Source organism: Pinus tabuliformis, chromosome 7 (genome assembly GCF_031772625.1).
Source record: "Pinus tabuliformis cultivar Carrire ecotype Pingquan chromosome 7, CPIR1, whole genome shotgun sequence".
Classification (NCBI taxonomy): Eukaryota; Viridiplantae; Streptophyta; class Pinopsida; order Pinales; family Pinaceae; genus Pinus; species Pinus tabuliformis.
Genome location: NC_142293.1, coordinates 1,984,731,475 through 1,984,748,804, shown reverse-complemented (window position 1 = coordinate 1,984,748,804; position 17,330 = coordinate 1,984,731,475). Strand labels below are relative to the sequence as shown.

Sequence of the window (17,330 nt, the reverse complement as noted above, 5' to 3'; positions counted from 1 at the left end):
TTCTTTCGCTTGTCCTTATTCATATAATGAATTCATTTGCTAGTTTGTCCACCCAGTGACCACCATGCTGACAGGAAATCCTCCTCCTAGAATTAGTGATGAAATCAAAACAATCCTTCAGCTATCCAAACAGTACAAGGTAGGTGATTGGTACTTGTACCAGAATCACATAGAGATCAGGATATATGGCTGTGAACTTCCTCCATTCAAACTACCAAAATGTGTTCCTATGAGGTTGCTTGCATTGGAGTATTATAGACAAATGATAAAATCAGATCAAATTCACTTTACCAAGGCCAAGAAGAAAGCACAATTGCGAATTAAGGATCACCTAGGCCCATTTGTCTGCAACAATAGAGAAGCAGGCCAAGCAACAAAAGAAATCCTAGAACGCATGAAAATGAACAAAATTTTTGGTTGGAGATATGACCCACATAGTTTCATTTGTGATAGGAGAATGAAAAATAGGTTATCACCATATTTTCATCACAGAATCCCTGAAATTGATCAATATACCAATATGGATAAATGGAGGGAAGGAACTCTTCTTGAAATAAATAGTGATAAGGTCAATGTAGATAATGTGATTAAAGACCTAGAAAAGAGACTTGACTTGGACTCTTTGAATAGGTACCAGTTGGGACTTCTTAGAAGCCAACACCATGAACTAGTGCCTCTATAGCAGATACTTCTCAAAGGAACTCACAAGAAACTAGTGCACCCCTTGTAGAACCATCACAGGGGAAAGAACAAGGAACCAGTACTCCAGCATCAGGGCAATCAGAGATGTCAAGGCAGCCTGAAATCTCTGAAGAACAAGCTCAACCATAGACCAATCCAACTCAAGTTAATATGGGAGATCCCCCAGTTTTTCAAACTCCTATGAATGAGGAAAAGAGCTTAAAAATAGACAGGGAAGTAGCTACCCTTGCCAGTGGTCCTTCAGATCAGCCTGGTGTTAAGAGGCACATACTAAATCCACGTTCAGAAGAAGAATTTTTTGAAGAAACAACAAGGAGTTTGAGGAAAGAAGGTAGAGACAGTCTGCCTACATTCCTAGTAGGTGGGACATCTTCTAGTTCACAAAGACAGGAGCTTGAAAGACAGTAAAATGTTGAAGTTTAATCTTTCAGGTCTTCATCTAACAAGACCTTAGACATCAAATAAAAATTCAAGAAAATAAAGGCAAAGAATGAACAGCTAAAGGCCCAAACTTACACTCAATATTTGAGGATAGCTCCTACCAATCAAACTAGGTTGATGTCAGCTTATGACATCAAGGAAGGCATGCAGATGAGCTTTTTTAAACCTAAAGTACAGTAGCCCAAACTGTTGCAGACTACGTCAAAACTGATTTTGAGGTCTTAGGCAAGGACATTCACCCCATAGATCAAATAGAATTACATAAGCAGACAGGGGAAATTGTTTATTCAACATTGACAAGCAAGGCCATGATGGCACACAGATTGGAAAATTCACTGAGCAATACCACTACTCAATTATAGTTGGAAAGAGCCTCCTCACAGGGAAAAGACAACAGAATCAAATCATGGGAGGATTTGATTATTGAATTGGGCCATAACACAAAGGATGTTAAAGCTGCAGAGGCCTTGATAAAGAAGAAAAATGAAGACAAAGCTACCTTGAGAAAATAGTTAAAGCTGCCACCACTTATGCATCCATAGACTGCAAAAGTAGTTGAAAATAAGAATAAAGAAGAGCTTATGGACTTAGTCCTCAAGCTAAATGAGCAATTAAGGGAGACAGAGTAGGAACTAGAGAAATCACTACAAAGCAGGGAGAGTGAGTTGACCTCTCAGCCTCAAAAGGTAGTAACAGTGGTTTCCACGACAGTCCCTTCTACACTTGCAATAGCTCTTGCACCAAATGTCCCTCTAGAAATAGTTGAGACTATTGAAGGAATAGGCACAGATATAGGTACAGCACAGGTAGGAACCTCAAGTCAGAGCACTGAAGAATTAATCAAGTCCATGGAGAAGATGAAACTCCAAGTTTTTGAACTCCAAAAGGTAAAGGAAAAATTTGTCACCTTAGAGCAGAAGTATGATGTGTCAAAGATCAATTTTGCTGAAGAAGTGAGGAAAAATAAAGGCTTGGCTCAACAAGTAAAAACACTGGAAAAGGATCTCTCCTTTGAAAAGTCTCAAACAGATATCAAAAAAATTCTATGGGCCAACATCACTCAATCCATCAATGATGTTTGGTCATCAATTCAGATCATTTTTGAATAGATTGACGTAGTCAAAGTTGCTCTTCAAGAGATTGCGAAAACCAAGGAAGAGCTAGGAGGGAAGCCTAAGGAAGCTATCAGGTTAATAAACATTTTGAATAGCAGGAACAGGCATCAATTAGAACAGCTGAAAATTGAAGATAGAACTGGAAACATCCTTCAAATCAAGAAAGCTTGAGCAAAAGGACGTTAATGCAGAACCTGGAAAGGAAATGTCAGAATATACAGAAGGATATAGATGAATTTATGAAGAAATTTTTCCATCTACAGAGTAAAGGACTTCCAAGTCCTTTAGTTATCAATGATAAGTTAATGAGGCATGAGGATTATATCGAAAAACTGGATCAGTATGCAAATAACCAAGCCAGTTCCTCTACTAGTTCGTCTGCACCCAAAGCATTACCTACCGGAAGAATTCTCTATGATAGTTTGGAGAACCTTTTCTATGTTGAGCATGAATTTAAACACTTGTTTCTTGTACAACCCAACTTTGTAAAATACACAGACGCTGATGAAATCTTCAGGAAACTACAAAGAATCAGGATACCAAGGGATGATTGGTGGACTGACATGACAGACATCTTATGATTTACCTTGGTAAAAAGTAAATTGAAGTATTTACCATAGTCAGTTTTAGTAAAAGAAGTTGAATGAGGATAAAGCAGGTAAAGAGTATCAGAATAAGTTAAAGAGTATCAGTAAAAATCCAAAAGAAATCAGCCAGCATAGAATTACGAGCAAGATAGCAAGATGATCAATCAAAGGGCCTGCCTGCAGCTCATTCACAAAAACAGGGACATCAAGCCAGTAGTTCACTTTCAGTTTCTATCTTCGAGACCATCTATCTCTACTTTTATGTAAAATATATTTAGTTTTCGTAGAATATATCTCTCTCAGTTAGGAGATATTTTGTTGTAAATTTTTGTATACGTACTTCCTCATTCAGAGTACCTAGGGTGCATTTCTTAGACATTTCTGTAGATTCATTATTTTGGAATAGAAGTGTTGTTGAACAACTTTTGTATGGCTGGCTGGAAGAAATAATAAAGCAAAGGATTTTTATAGAATTCATGTGTCAAACATTGGACAAATACGTATTCTATATCTTATGTTTTACCATTTTTTGGTTTAATATTTCACATGTGTTTCATATCTGAATTGTAAACGAAAAAGCATATTTCAGAAAGTGCTTTACTACATTCTATCTTTAAAATCATTTATATTCTTAATATTTTCATCTAAGCTTTCATAGGCCGGGAATTCTTAATTGCTCCTTGCTTCTTAGTTTATCATTGCAGTTATTTAATAAGAAATTCTTAATTACTTTTTGTTAATGATCACCCACTTTCCCTCCTCTAAAAATTTGTTGAAGGATTCTTAACTGACCTTTCTCCCTTCCGAGACCATTTCACCCTTTCAAGTTACCATTTGTCTCTTGTTAGCTATCTTGCCGTGTGAAGCCCTCCTTTGTTGAATCAACCTAATCCAATTAAGCCATCCTGAGTTGACTCCATAGCCCAATGGCCTGCAATACTTTTTTTTATCCATCTGCTCTTGAATTACACCACCAAACAAAATCAAAACCCCCCAAGCTTTCATAACTAGCCTAATATCTCATAAACAAAGCTAAATCTTAAAGAGAGAGCCCTCTTTGAGTACAGATTGGCTAGATTTTGTACTTAAAAGTTGGTTTGTGGTTACCTCGGACCCCTTTCCTTCTTCTGACAACTTCAAGGAAAATCTGAGTGATAACATAGTGGTGACTCTGCTAGGGAAGACGATTCCTCAGTCGAAACAAATCTTTAAGAAAATTTAAACCCTAAATCTAAAAGCATCTTAAAGAAATCATAGAAGTTGTTTGTTTGATATCAGTTAAGAAAATAAAAAACATAATCCAAAAACCCGGCTTCAAAAAGGACTCATTACACTAGAGCTAATCCTAATTCCAATCCACCACAAGTGTTTGAGAACCCCAATCTGATCCCCAGAATTGTTAGGAGACAGGAAAGTTTTGTTAGTCCTCGACCCACCTTCAGATCATTGTGTTGTCCTATTAGGTGGATTTACCTCGAAGACCAACCCTTTGACGAATACTTTGAGACCTCTTTATTTAGGACTTCATCTGACTCTGAATTAGCAGACCTAGTCCAAGACCTAGTCTTCATCCAAGAATTAGAGCTCCAAGCTGCCAATTTGTCAATTGATAGATATTTGCAGAACTCACCACAATCTGATCTTACCACTGAAGGAACACCTAATCCCTCTATAATCACTACTATTTTTGCAAGTTCATCATCATTTCCTCATACATCTCAACCTCAAACCACTCCACAACAAACCATCACCTCCAGCACTCCATCCACAACTCAAAAACCCACTGTTATTCCCAGTTGTTGTTTCACCATTACCTATAGCAATGGCAAACATATATGCCTCCTTGGTACTACCATCAAACTTAGGTGCCTTACCCTAGGATTACCAAAGTAAGATCACTACTTTTGATGGCACTAGTACCTATACAGCCCAACAACACACCAAGAATATGGCTGATTATTTTGCAATTTATGAAATAGATACTAATGATGTGAAAATGAGAATATTTGTTCAGAGCTTATCTGGGGAAGTTAGAACCTAGTTCATAGGTTTAGCATCAAAAAGTATAGATAGTCTAGCAACACTCTATAGGCAATTCCTGAACCGATGGGAGAAAAAGAGAGATCCTCTTCAGATTCTATCTGAATACGAAAACCTAAAGAGAGGAACACAAGAAACTATGCAGGATTATTGCACTAGATTCAACAGTGTCTATAATTCCATCCCTCAAAATCTTAGACCCCCACCTGATTTAGCCTTAATCAAAATCCCAGATGGATTTGATTTTGATATGTCTTTCCAACTAAGAGAATGAGCCCCTCGTAATTTGGAAGATATGAAAAGCATAACAGTTAATGTTGAAGCCAATTTGATATCTAAAAGAACCAAGTCTAGGAGTGAAAGGAGAATACCATTAAAAGAAGAAGCCTCACCCTTTGAACAAAAGCCATATGCCATAATTAAAGGGATGGATAGACTAGGAGACTATATGTGGAGACAATTGAAAGGAGAGCTCCTTGGGATGGTCAGCAAACCAACACAGGGAGAAATCCTAATTTTAGGAAAAATCAAAACCCAAACATTGGGAAGAATGGTCCTGACCAAAACATCAGACCCCCTTTCCAGGAGAATTATGTAGAAGCTTCCAACTCTGAAGAACCAGAAGAAGATACTCAAATTAATCTGATGGGACTTGGTAATGAAGGAGAAGTTTTCTTGACCCAAGAGGATCAAGAGGCCCACATACTTAAACAGTTTCAAACTCAATCAGGGGAGTCATTCGACTTTAGGGAGGGTTATGACACCGCTATCTTTGAGGTGCACAAGCAATACAACCTAAGAAGTAGGAGAATTGATTTCCCTAAAGCAAATAAGAAAAATGTTCCAAATCAGCCCAAAAAAGGTAAGACAGTCACCACACCTGTACATATTCTTTCTAGATAGAACACTAATCCTTCTAGCCCAATAATTGAAGATGTCTCTGATAATCAACCAAACAATAAACTACCCTCCACTCCCCTTCCCTCTAAGGGAACTGTGGAAGAACCTCCAGAACTTGATTTAGGAAAATCAACAAATCATGATTCCACTCCTGAAAAGGACAAAAACTTAGAAAATACAGAAAACAGAGAGAATACTGCTGTTTGAAATCCAAAAGCCCAAATAGAAAAACACTTTAATATGGAAACTGAAGTAGGTAAGCTGAAAATTGTTATCCCATTATCTGAATTAGCTAAACATGATGCTTACCAAACTCAAATAAATAGATCACTGAAAATTACTGGAACTGAAGACTCAGTTAATCTTTTTGATGACCAACCCGAATTAATCTTTGGCCCAGAAGTGAATGGAAAACCATTAGAAGGAGGAATTCCTCCCTTCTATGTGAGTTTAAACATACATGATCAGATTCTGCACAATGCCATGTTTGACTTTGGGGCATCTCACAACCTAATGCCCAAGTCTGTAATAGAAAAGCTAAACCTAGACATCACTAGACCATACAAAGATTTGTTTTCTTTTTACTCTAGTTAGGTGAGATGTTTAGGACTGATAAAAGACTTGTGTGTCTCACTGGTTCAATACCCTGCAAAGACAATTTTAATGGATATAGTGGTAGCAGATATACCACCTAAATATGGCATGCTATTATCCAAGATGTTATTATCCAAGTCCTGGGGTGCTAAGCTTCAGGGATCTCTTCAATTGGATATGTCATATGCTACTATATTGGTTTTTGGATAGCCAAAGAAACTATACATAGAAACATTGATGAAATATGTAGTATGTAGTAAGGAAAGACACCAAAATTTCCCCATCTACTCAATACACTCTGATATGGACTCATTCATTCTTTGCAACGTAGAAACCAATCCTTCCAATACTTTAGAAGTTTTAGCAGTAGAACCAAAATAAATTAAAAAAGAAAAATCAAGTGTTCTTATTCAGGAAATATCAGATAAGAAAGAAAAGTCATATGAAAGTGAAAAACCAGATCTCACTGTTAAACAAATTCCTACTACCCCAGACACCAATTATGAGCATGAGATCCTATGGCATTTAGAATTTGATGGCTCAGTCAATAAACTAGGGGCAGGAGTAGGAGTGTGGGTGTACAATTTAGAAAATGATGATGCTGAAGGCCATGCCTACAGATTAAATTTTAAGTGCACCAATAACGTGGCAGAGTATGAGGCTCTCTTGTTGGGTCTTAAACTTGTTAAGAGATTAGGAGCAATCAAGGTGTCTGTCATAGGAGATTCATAATTAATAATTAAATGGATTAAAGGAAAATACTTAACTAGGGATCCTAGATTAGGATATTATAGAGGAACAGTCATAGAAATTCTCAACACTTTTTTGGAAACTCATCTTGCAGCTATCCCAAGAAAACACAACTTGCAAGCCCACAGTCTAGCCATGTTTGCCGGCACCTGCAAATTACCTTTTCAACCTAATCATCAGTTCACTGCTCAGATTAGGCATAGACTAGCCATCCATGATAATCTGAAGAACTGGTAGGTTTTTGATAGTGATGAGCATATCAATAACTTCTTAACTTTAGATGAAGAGTTTTCTAACAGTAACATAGATGTTGATACAATTATTAGTTCTAATCAAATAGATGAGGTAGAAAAAAACAATTTTGAGGAAAGTTCAATAAATATGCTTCATCCCACAAAATTCACACAAAAAGAAGTTCAAGATCTGAAACAAATCGACCTAGATGAAACAATTCAAGAAGAAACATAGGTTATAAACCTAAAGAACAATCATTTACGAAATGGATTCAATCCTCTAGAAGATCTGTTTGAATCCAATTACATTCCCAAGAAACCTAAAATGGAGCCATTAAAAGCAGATATTGAAGAATTAAACTTTGGAACATAGGACAATCCAAAAATGACAAAATTGTAAAAATCTTTATCCCCTAATCAGAAGTTAAAGTATGTTGAACTTATGAGGGAATTCTAGGATGTCTTTGCCTAGAGTTACAAAGATTTAAAGTCCTATTACACCTCTATTATTCAGCACACCATACCTCTGAAAGAAGATCAAAAGCCATTCAAGCAAAAACTCAGAAGAATTAACCTTGTCTTATTACCATTAATTGAAAAAGAGATCAAACGTATGTATGAAGCAAGGATTATTGCCCCTATTATATTTTCAGAGTGGGTGTCTAACTTGGTACCTACTAGGAAGAAAACTGGGGAAATAAGGTTGTGTGTTGATCTAAGAAATGTAAATGAGGTCTCTCTTAAAGATAATTATCCTTTACCGAAAACGGATCATATTTTGCAAAGGGTAGTGGGTTCATCAAGAATTTCACTTTTAGATGGGTTTTCAGGATATAACCAAATCTTGGTTCATCCTGATGACCAAGAGAAAACTGCTTTTACGACACCTGGGGCACTTTCATGTACATCAAAATGCCATTTGGACTAAAAAACGCAAGAGCAACCTTCCAAACGGCAATGGAAATTACCTTTGCCAAAGAAATTCATGATTTTCTTGTCATATATCTAGATGATCTAACTATTTTTTCTAAATCTGACCAACAACGCTTGGACCATCTCAGACAAGTTTCCTTAAAATGCAGAAAATATGGTATTTCCTTGAATCCAAAGAAGTCCTTGTTCAGTCTGGAGGAGGGTAAACTTTTAGGTCACATCATTTCCAAAGATGGCATTCGAATTGGCCCATATTGGATAGAAGCTATTCTACAGATACCTCATCTAAGAAGTATTAAGGAACTTCAAGCTTTCCTAGGGAAAATAACTTTTTTAAGAAGATTCATTTCTAACTTAGCAGAACTCATTATATTACTGAATAACATGTTAAAAAAGGATTCAAGTATCAAATGGATAGTAGAGGCCAAGCAATCATTTGAAGAAACTAAAATGGCCTTAACCAGAACATCAGTCCTCACCAGTACAAAATTTGATAGAGACTTCATCATTTTTTCTTTTGCATCAGAACACACCATAGCCGCAGTTTTATTACAAAAGGATGATCAAGGATGTGAAAAACCTATAGCCTTTTTTAGTAAAGAACTAAGAGGTGAATCATTAAAATACAAAATAATGGAGAAACAAGCTTTTGGACTGGTAAAAGCCATTAAGGATTTCAGAGTCTACATATTATACTCTCATGTGATAGCTTATGTTCCTAATACAGTTGTCAAAGGCATCCTAACTTAGGATGGATTTGAGGGTAAACAAGGAAAATGGATTGCTACCATCTTAGAGTATGATATAGAGATAAAACCTACCAAGCTACTAAAAGGTCAGGGATTGGCCGAACTCATGTCAGAAACTAATTGTCAAGCCCTAGACATCAATGAACTGGATAACAAGTAGGAGATGGCGACTCCACAAATCACCCAAACCTTTAAAGACTCACCTTGGTATGCTGATGTAATTTATGTTTTAAAAAAACTGCAGGCTCCTCTAGGGTTATCGAGAACCAAGAATAGGTTTCTAAAAATGAAAGATTCAAAGTTTTGTATCTTATATAATACTCTTTTTTGGATAAATCATGAGGGAATTTTATTGAATCGTTTATTAAAAAATAAAGCTGACAAGGCTATCCAAGAATATCATGTAGGAGACTATGGTGGGCATCTCTATTGGAAGTCAACTGTAGCTAAAATCCTAATGGATGGATTCTATTGGCCAACCTTGTTTACAGATGTGAAGAAATTTGTAACTTCTTGCCATCAATGTCAAATTTTTGAAGCCAAAAGAAAGTTGTTACTTTTACCCCTAAAACCCATTTCCACCGAGAAATCTTTTCAACAATGGAGTCTCTACTTCATCGAACAAATCCATCCACCCTCTTCAGGTTAAAACAAATGGATACTCACTGCCACTGACTATTTTACTAAATGGATAGAGGCCGTTCCCTCTCGACAAGCCAATGACACTGTGATCATAAGTTTCTTAGAGAACAATATTTTGTCCAAGTTAGGTTGCCCCACTAAAATCATTACTGATAATGCTTCATCCTTCAAGTCAAAGAAAATGATTAATTTCTGTAACAAGTATCACATTACATTGGGCCATTCCACTGCCTACTACCCTCAAGGGAATGGATTGGTAGAATCTTCCAACAAGAGTCTAGTTAATATCATCAAAAAAATGTTGGAAGAAAATAAGAAAACTTGGAACAAAAAATTGATCAATTCTCTGTGGGCAGATAGGCTTACAACCAAAAATTCCATTGGAACCAGTCCTTATGAATTAGTATATGGCATGGAGGTTGTTTTCCCTTCATCACTAGGAGTTCCTGTCATGAAAATACTCCATGAAGCTCAAGTGGGACCTAATGATATTCAAAGAAGGATAAACTAGACTATCAATTTGCAGCAGACCAGGGAGGAGGTGTACCAAAGATCCCTAGTGTTGTAGGAGAAACTTAAGAAGATATTTGACAAAAGAACCAAGGTAGATGATTTATTCCTTGGAGACAAAGTGTTAAGATGGGATTGCAGAAGAGAGGACAAGGGGAAACATGGGAAGTTTGACTTCTTATGGAAAGGACCATACATCATCTATTCTTTCAAAGGAAACAATGTATATTTTCTTAAAGAGTTAGATGGTACAGAAGCAGAAGAAGGACCAGTCAATGGTTGGATGTTAAAGAAGGACCAGTCAATGGTCAGATGTTAAAGCAATAATTTGATCCAACTTACTAATGTTACCATGTTCTTAATGTACATATTATATCCTTTGTAATGTCATAGTGTTGATTGGACAGTAAAATTTTGGAGTTGAAGCTTGAAGAGAAGGCCCCAAGCTTCAGAAGTATCACTGTCATACATACAATAAAGTAGCAAACAAAAGAATATTATAGAGCACAGTCAAAGTCATTAAGAGACAACTGATCTACTGTTCTTGACTTTCCACAGGGAAAGCCATCCCCAAGTGGAGCCACTGTTATGCCCCAATACCAATAGGTGTCATATTTCATGATTGACTTGGTTTAGCTTTGTAATATGTTCATACCTTTACTTGTTGCAAAGGTTTTCCATATTTATAAAAAAGAAAAAAATTTTAAAAAAATGTAAAGAGGGTATACCTTAAAAGAAAAATAAAAGGGTGAAAAGAAATAAAAAGAGGGAAAAAAATGAAAGATAATGAAACCCACCAAAAAATAAAAGACCAGGAAAGTGTGCAAGTCTAAATGCCACTACTTTTTACTTTTGTACAATAAAAGGATTGTGTGCAGCTTGTCACTTATGCCACAATTCATGAATAGTCAAATAGTTTAAGCTTGGCTAGTTCGTATTTTAAATTTCATGTCTTAGAAGTAGAGAATAAAGATCTGACCAAACAGTGTAATCTTGGCAGATAAGTAGATAGGTAGACTAAAAAAAAATGAGCTCAACAGTTTAATCTGATGAATCATTGACCGGAGAATCCACAGTTTTAACATTTTTGTACCAACGTTTCAAATCCCAAATGGGATCCATCATCAGGATATGAGAATGATGATAACAGAAGAGCAACAAAGAAATAATAAATAGTGATGAGGATAAATTTTTAGAACAACATACTGTCGGCTGTAATAATCATTAATTGATTTTAATTAATTTTATATAATTTAATATTAATTTGTTTTAATAAATTACTATTATTTGATTATTATTTAAATTTTTGGAAGAGTTCATAAATTAATACCAAACCTAAAGATTAAATAGGGACTAAACTAAGACTAAAGAAAGCCTAATAAATTAAAAAGAAGAAATAATTTCTATATAAAATTAAAATAATGTATTAACCTAATTTATATTAACAATTATAAATAATAAGTATTTATAATTGATTAATATAATAATTAATATATTAATTAATTGTTATATAGAAATTATTTTATTTTAAGGAAAATAATGCTAACTAATAAATTTAAGGGCTATAACTAAAACAAAAATAGGATGATGAAACTAAATAATACTAAATACTAGGGAAAATATTAATTCTTATATAATTTAATTAAAATATTAATATTAATCAAATTATATTAACCATTATAAATAATTAATATTTATAATTAATTGATATAATGATTAATATATTACTTAATAGCAATATAGAAATTAATATATTCTAGTATTTAATGGAAATTTTATACCTAGACCTAAATGAAAACATAGACTAATGACACAAGAAAGGAGAGGGATTAGAAAAAGCTGAAAGAAAGTTGTTGTCTCATGAGCCTAAGGCTCAAGACCAACCTAATTGTGGTATTGTTTTTCTACCATATATCCACGGGATTACAGACAAAATCGCTAAAATCCTAAAAAAGAAAAACATTATCACATATTTCTCAGCTCCAGGTACTATCAGACAAAGTCTGAAGTCTGTTAAAGATGATATCGACAATCATCAGCTTAAAGGAGTATATAAAATAGAGTGTTCCTGTGGAAAAAGCTACATTGGTGAAACAGGTCGCTCCCTCCAGACAAGACTCAAGGAACATGGCGCTGATATTAAGAACGGAAGATCTCGTACTTCAGCCCTCGCAGAGCACTCCTTAAAGACTAAACACCATATCTGTCTAGAAAGCGCATCAATTATCGCAAGGGAAGAGCAACATCAGAGACGAAAGATCAGAGAAGCGCTTGAAATTATCAAACATCCTCATAATCTGAACAGAGATAATGGTGTGGAGATTAGAGGGAGCAGGCTTCCCTTGATCAGGGAAATAAAAATCGCAAGCACATCCCCTGGTAAAGGCCTCAGCAGGTAAGTTATCCCTCTCCTTTCTTGTGTCATTAGTCTATGTTTTCATTTAGGTCTAGGTATAAAATTTCCATTAAATACTAGAATATATTAATTTCTATATTGCTATTAAGTAATATATTAATCATTATATTAATTAATTATAAATATTAATTATTTATAATGGTTAATATAATTTGATTAATATTAATATTTTAATTAAATTATATAAGAATTAATATTTTCCCTAGTATTTAGTATTATTTAGTTTCATCATCCTATTTTTGTTTTAGTTATAGCCCTTAAATTTATTAGTTAGCATTATTTTCCTTAAAATAAAATAATTTCTATATAACAATTAATTATTATATTAATCAATCAATTATAAATACTTATTATTTATAATTGTTAATATAAATTAGGTTAATAAATTATTTTAATTTTATATAGAAATTATTTCTTCTTTTTAATTTATTAGGCTTTCTTTAGTCTTAGTTTAGTCCCTATTTAATCTTTAGGTTTGGTATTAATTTATGAACTCTTCCAAAAATTTAAATAATAATCAAATAATAGTAATTTATTAAAACAAATTAATATTAAATTATATAAAATTAATTAAAATCAATTAATGATTATTACACCCAACAGTATGTTGTTCTAAAAATTTATCCTCATCACTATTTATTATTTCTTTGTTGCTCTTCTGTTATCATCATTCTCATATCCTGATGATGGATCCCATTTGGGATTTGAAATGTTGGTACAAAAATGTTAAAACTGTGGATTCTCCGGTCAATGATTCAAAAGTTTAATCTGAGTCCTTGGATGTAATAAGTGTAGACTTAGATAGGCATCACCATGTAAAAGAAAAGAAATTTTGGTAAGGGTTTGCCAATCTAAGTGCACCATAATAAAGAAGTGAAAATGCTAGGTTATAATAGGTATGGTAAGTAGATGATGGTTGCAGAATAATATGTGGTGAATGATGAGTCTAAATGTGTAAATCTTTTACTTTCATCACAAGGCAAAGGCATGTATCGCATGGAAGGCACATCAAGCAAGAAAAGTAAAAAATAATTAACTTCCCTTCTCATTTCCCCTAAATTTTCACTAATTTCCCCTAAGTGTCAATGTATCTATCAAAGTTAAAGGGGCTCAAAGAATTTCTCTAACTTTTGGAGGGACCAAACCCTCGACCCAATAATTTATAATGCCTAAGTACTTAAACCTCTTCATCAATATTCACCCCTTCATAAAATCATTCATTCCCTTAATAAATCTTTTCCTAAGTAAAATCCTATTTTACTTAGGGAAAATAAAACATTCTACATAAAAACCCTCATGTTCACTTAGCCTAAGTTTTAAATATACACATGAAAATGTTTTAGACTTAGTGCTTTTTCCATTCATTTGGTCATATTAACTACTAATTTATGTTAATATATAGTTCCCCTATAAAGGTTACCCACTCTCGTATTATTATAACTATGTAAAAACCCCAAATTCTTATATATCCCGCCCCTTAGTTAAATATAACCATAATAGAGTTAATAAATGGGATTAATTAGTTAAACCGTAACTGATTAAGAAACTCGACCCCACCATATTAAGTGAGGATTAATTAGTCACCAGGATTAATTAATAAATCAACATCTAATCCCATCGCTCCCGATGTAAATAAAAACATTTAAGTATGTTAGACCTGCCCTCCATTAACTTTCCACCACCTCACCTCCCTGATAGCCGTCCGATCAAATCCCTCAGATCCGACAGTTGTCGCGCATATCGCACGACCCTCCATGACCAAACTTTAGCACGCGATGGCGAGCAGTTTTGTAAACAGTACCATCGCTACATGTCAAGCGTTGTATGGAGTCGCACGGTCACGCCCAAATATCGCCTCCCCTCCATTAGCAGTGTGATGAAAACTGCTTACCATTTCCTGCCACTGAAATAATCACAAATAATTCTCCCATTGATACCACCTGTCCAAATCTTGAAACAACGAAAAGTTGACTTTGCGTAAAAAAACAAAGGTAATTAGTTTGTCGTCCTATTCGGAGAACGCATGCATGCAATAGCCTGAAGATTGAAAATCAACCAGCTCATGCACCCAACCATCAACTACCCTCAAACTTGCAGTTCGACGCCACTCCGAGTCTGCCATTCACACCCAGTGTACCTGCATTCCATTTCCTGTCCCTAAATATAGCTATTTACTAATTCCCATCAAGAAACCCTGTAAATACTTGCTTTCCTCTGCAATTAATTGGAAAAAACCCAAATTTCACCATAATTTTGTTACTACATTTAGAATTCAAGTTCCCCAGACCCTCTGTTTTCACCAATTTCACATAAAAACCCCAATTTCCTATCTGAATCCACAAGAACTAGAATGGAAACCCCCATGGCCCTCATTGTAGCGCCTATTACCACCCCCCACCGTGATTTAGACTATCTACCCCTGGCAGATAAAGATTTTCAAATAAAAGACCTGGAAACTGACAAAGACCACCTAAAAGTATTTTGCCAATGCCTGGATAATTTCATGAATGGCTATGATACAACAGGACTTTGGGAATCCAATCTCCCAATGTATTTTCTCCCCTCTATGTGCATTTTTCCTGACATTATCCATCAGTGTCATGCCAACTATTATCCCAACCTTAGAGCAGTAATGTCCCCAAATCAAATTGTCCTCTTCACAGTTACTATAGACTCAATCAATGAGATGCTTCAGTTTCATCCCGGTCAAGCCCTCACCCCCATTTCCCTTGGAGATTTTCTAGAGAAATCATCCAAATTTTCCCAGTCTGAACTTAGTCGCTTTTGCCAAACCTTCATAGATAAATAGCATCAACCCAAAAATGCCCCTCCTTATTTGTTAGTTTTCTTCATAGAGATAGGCAAAACTATAGTTGATATGATATTTGCAGTCATGGGATTTAATACCAGTGAATATATGGATGAATTGATCCTAGTCTTGATGTCCATCTTTACCCCTGGTCAGCCTCCTGTTGTCAAGTACAACTATGCTACATTTATTACTGAGAAAATCCATGACCAGTTCATGAAGCTGGAAAATGAAAAAGTGTTCAAGTCTCCACATTCATATATCACCTTATCCTTTACTATCAGTCTGACAAGTTCCCATTTTCTGTAGATAAAATTGATACAAAGGTTAATCCTAGATCAATCATTTTCTGGAATTCTATTTTTCACCATTCATTCACTTGTCCTTATTCATATAATGAATTCATTGACTAGTTTGTCCACCCGGTGACCACCATGCTGACAGGAAATCCTCCTCCTAGGATTAGTGATGAAATCAAAACAATCCTTCAGCTATCCAAACAGTACAAGGTAGGTGACTGGTATGTGTACCAGAATCACACAGAGATCAGGATATATGGCTGTGAACTTCCTCCATTCAAACTACCAAAATATGTTCCTATGAGGTTGTTTGCATTGGAGTATTATAGACAAATGATAAACTCAGATCAGATTCACTTTACCAAGGCCAAGAAGAAAGCACAGTTGAGAATTAAGGATCACCTAGGCCCATTTGTCTACAACAATAGAGAAGTAGGCAAAGCAGTAGAAGAAATCCTAGAACACATGAAATTAAATAAAATTTTTGGTTGGAGATATGACCCACACAGTTTCATTTGTGATAGGAGAATGAAAAATAGGTTATCACCATATTTTCATCACAGAATCCCTGAAATTGAGCAATATGCCAATATGGATGAATGGAGGGAAGGAACTCTTGTTGAAATGGATAGTGATCAGGTCAATGTAGATAATGTGATGAAAGACCTAGAAAAGAGACTTGACCTGGACTCTTTTGAACAGGTACCAGTTGGGACTTCTTAGAAGCCAACACTAGGAACTAGTGCCTCTACAGCAGATACTTCTCAAAGTCACTCTGTTATGAACCAGCTCAAGAAAAGATAGAAAAGAAAGATCAACGCCTTAGAATTCAGCCTCTTCGAGGGGGCAACCTCCTTTACATTACATAAATGAACAATTCTTGGATGATACAAATGACAAAACCTCCTTTCTATATATAGGAGTCTAAGGAGTCATAATATAATCCAGCCGACCTAACAATAATAATATAAAGCCACAAAAATAACAATAGAGGGATTCTCTGGGGCACATAAATAACAATATGGGGGTAATAGGGGCACAACAATATAAATAAGGGGTATAACTACAATAGTAATGGGGTAATCACTAGTATGATAGGGACCCAACATGAGCAATATGCCAATATGGATGAATGGAGGGAAGGAACTCTTGTTGAAATGGATAGTGATCAGGTCAATGTAGATAATGTGATGAAATACCTAGAAAAGAGACTTGACATGGACTCTTTTGAACGGGTAATACTTTGGTGATAGTTTATTATCCTTCTTAGCTTGCTTTAGGGACATTTGCTTATATGGTTGTAGCCGTAGGAATACCCAATCACCTACATCAAAACTTCTTTCACTGCGATGTTGATCTGCCTGTTGTTTCATTCTATTTTGTGCCAACACGAGGTTATCCTTTAAGAGTTGGAGGACTTGTTGTTGATGTTCGATGTGATGTTCCACTGCCTGAACCTTAGAATTTTTTCTTAAATATGATGTGATGGATGGTGGTTGGTACCCATAAAGTGCCATAAATGGGGTCATTTTTGTTGCTGTATGGAAGGAAGTGTTATACCACCATTCAGCCAGAGGCAACCATTTGACCGATTGTGTCTGTTTATCAGA

At 35.2% G+C, this 17,330-nt stretch overlaps 1 pseudogene; it reads right to left on the bottom strand.

The window, feature by feature from the left end:
• LOC149256429 (DNA replication licensing factor MCM4-like) overlaps positions 1 to 17,330 on the bottom strand; it is a 44,128-nt pseudogene that overhangs the window by 1,354 nt on the left and 25,444 nt on the right.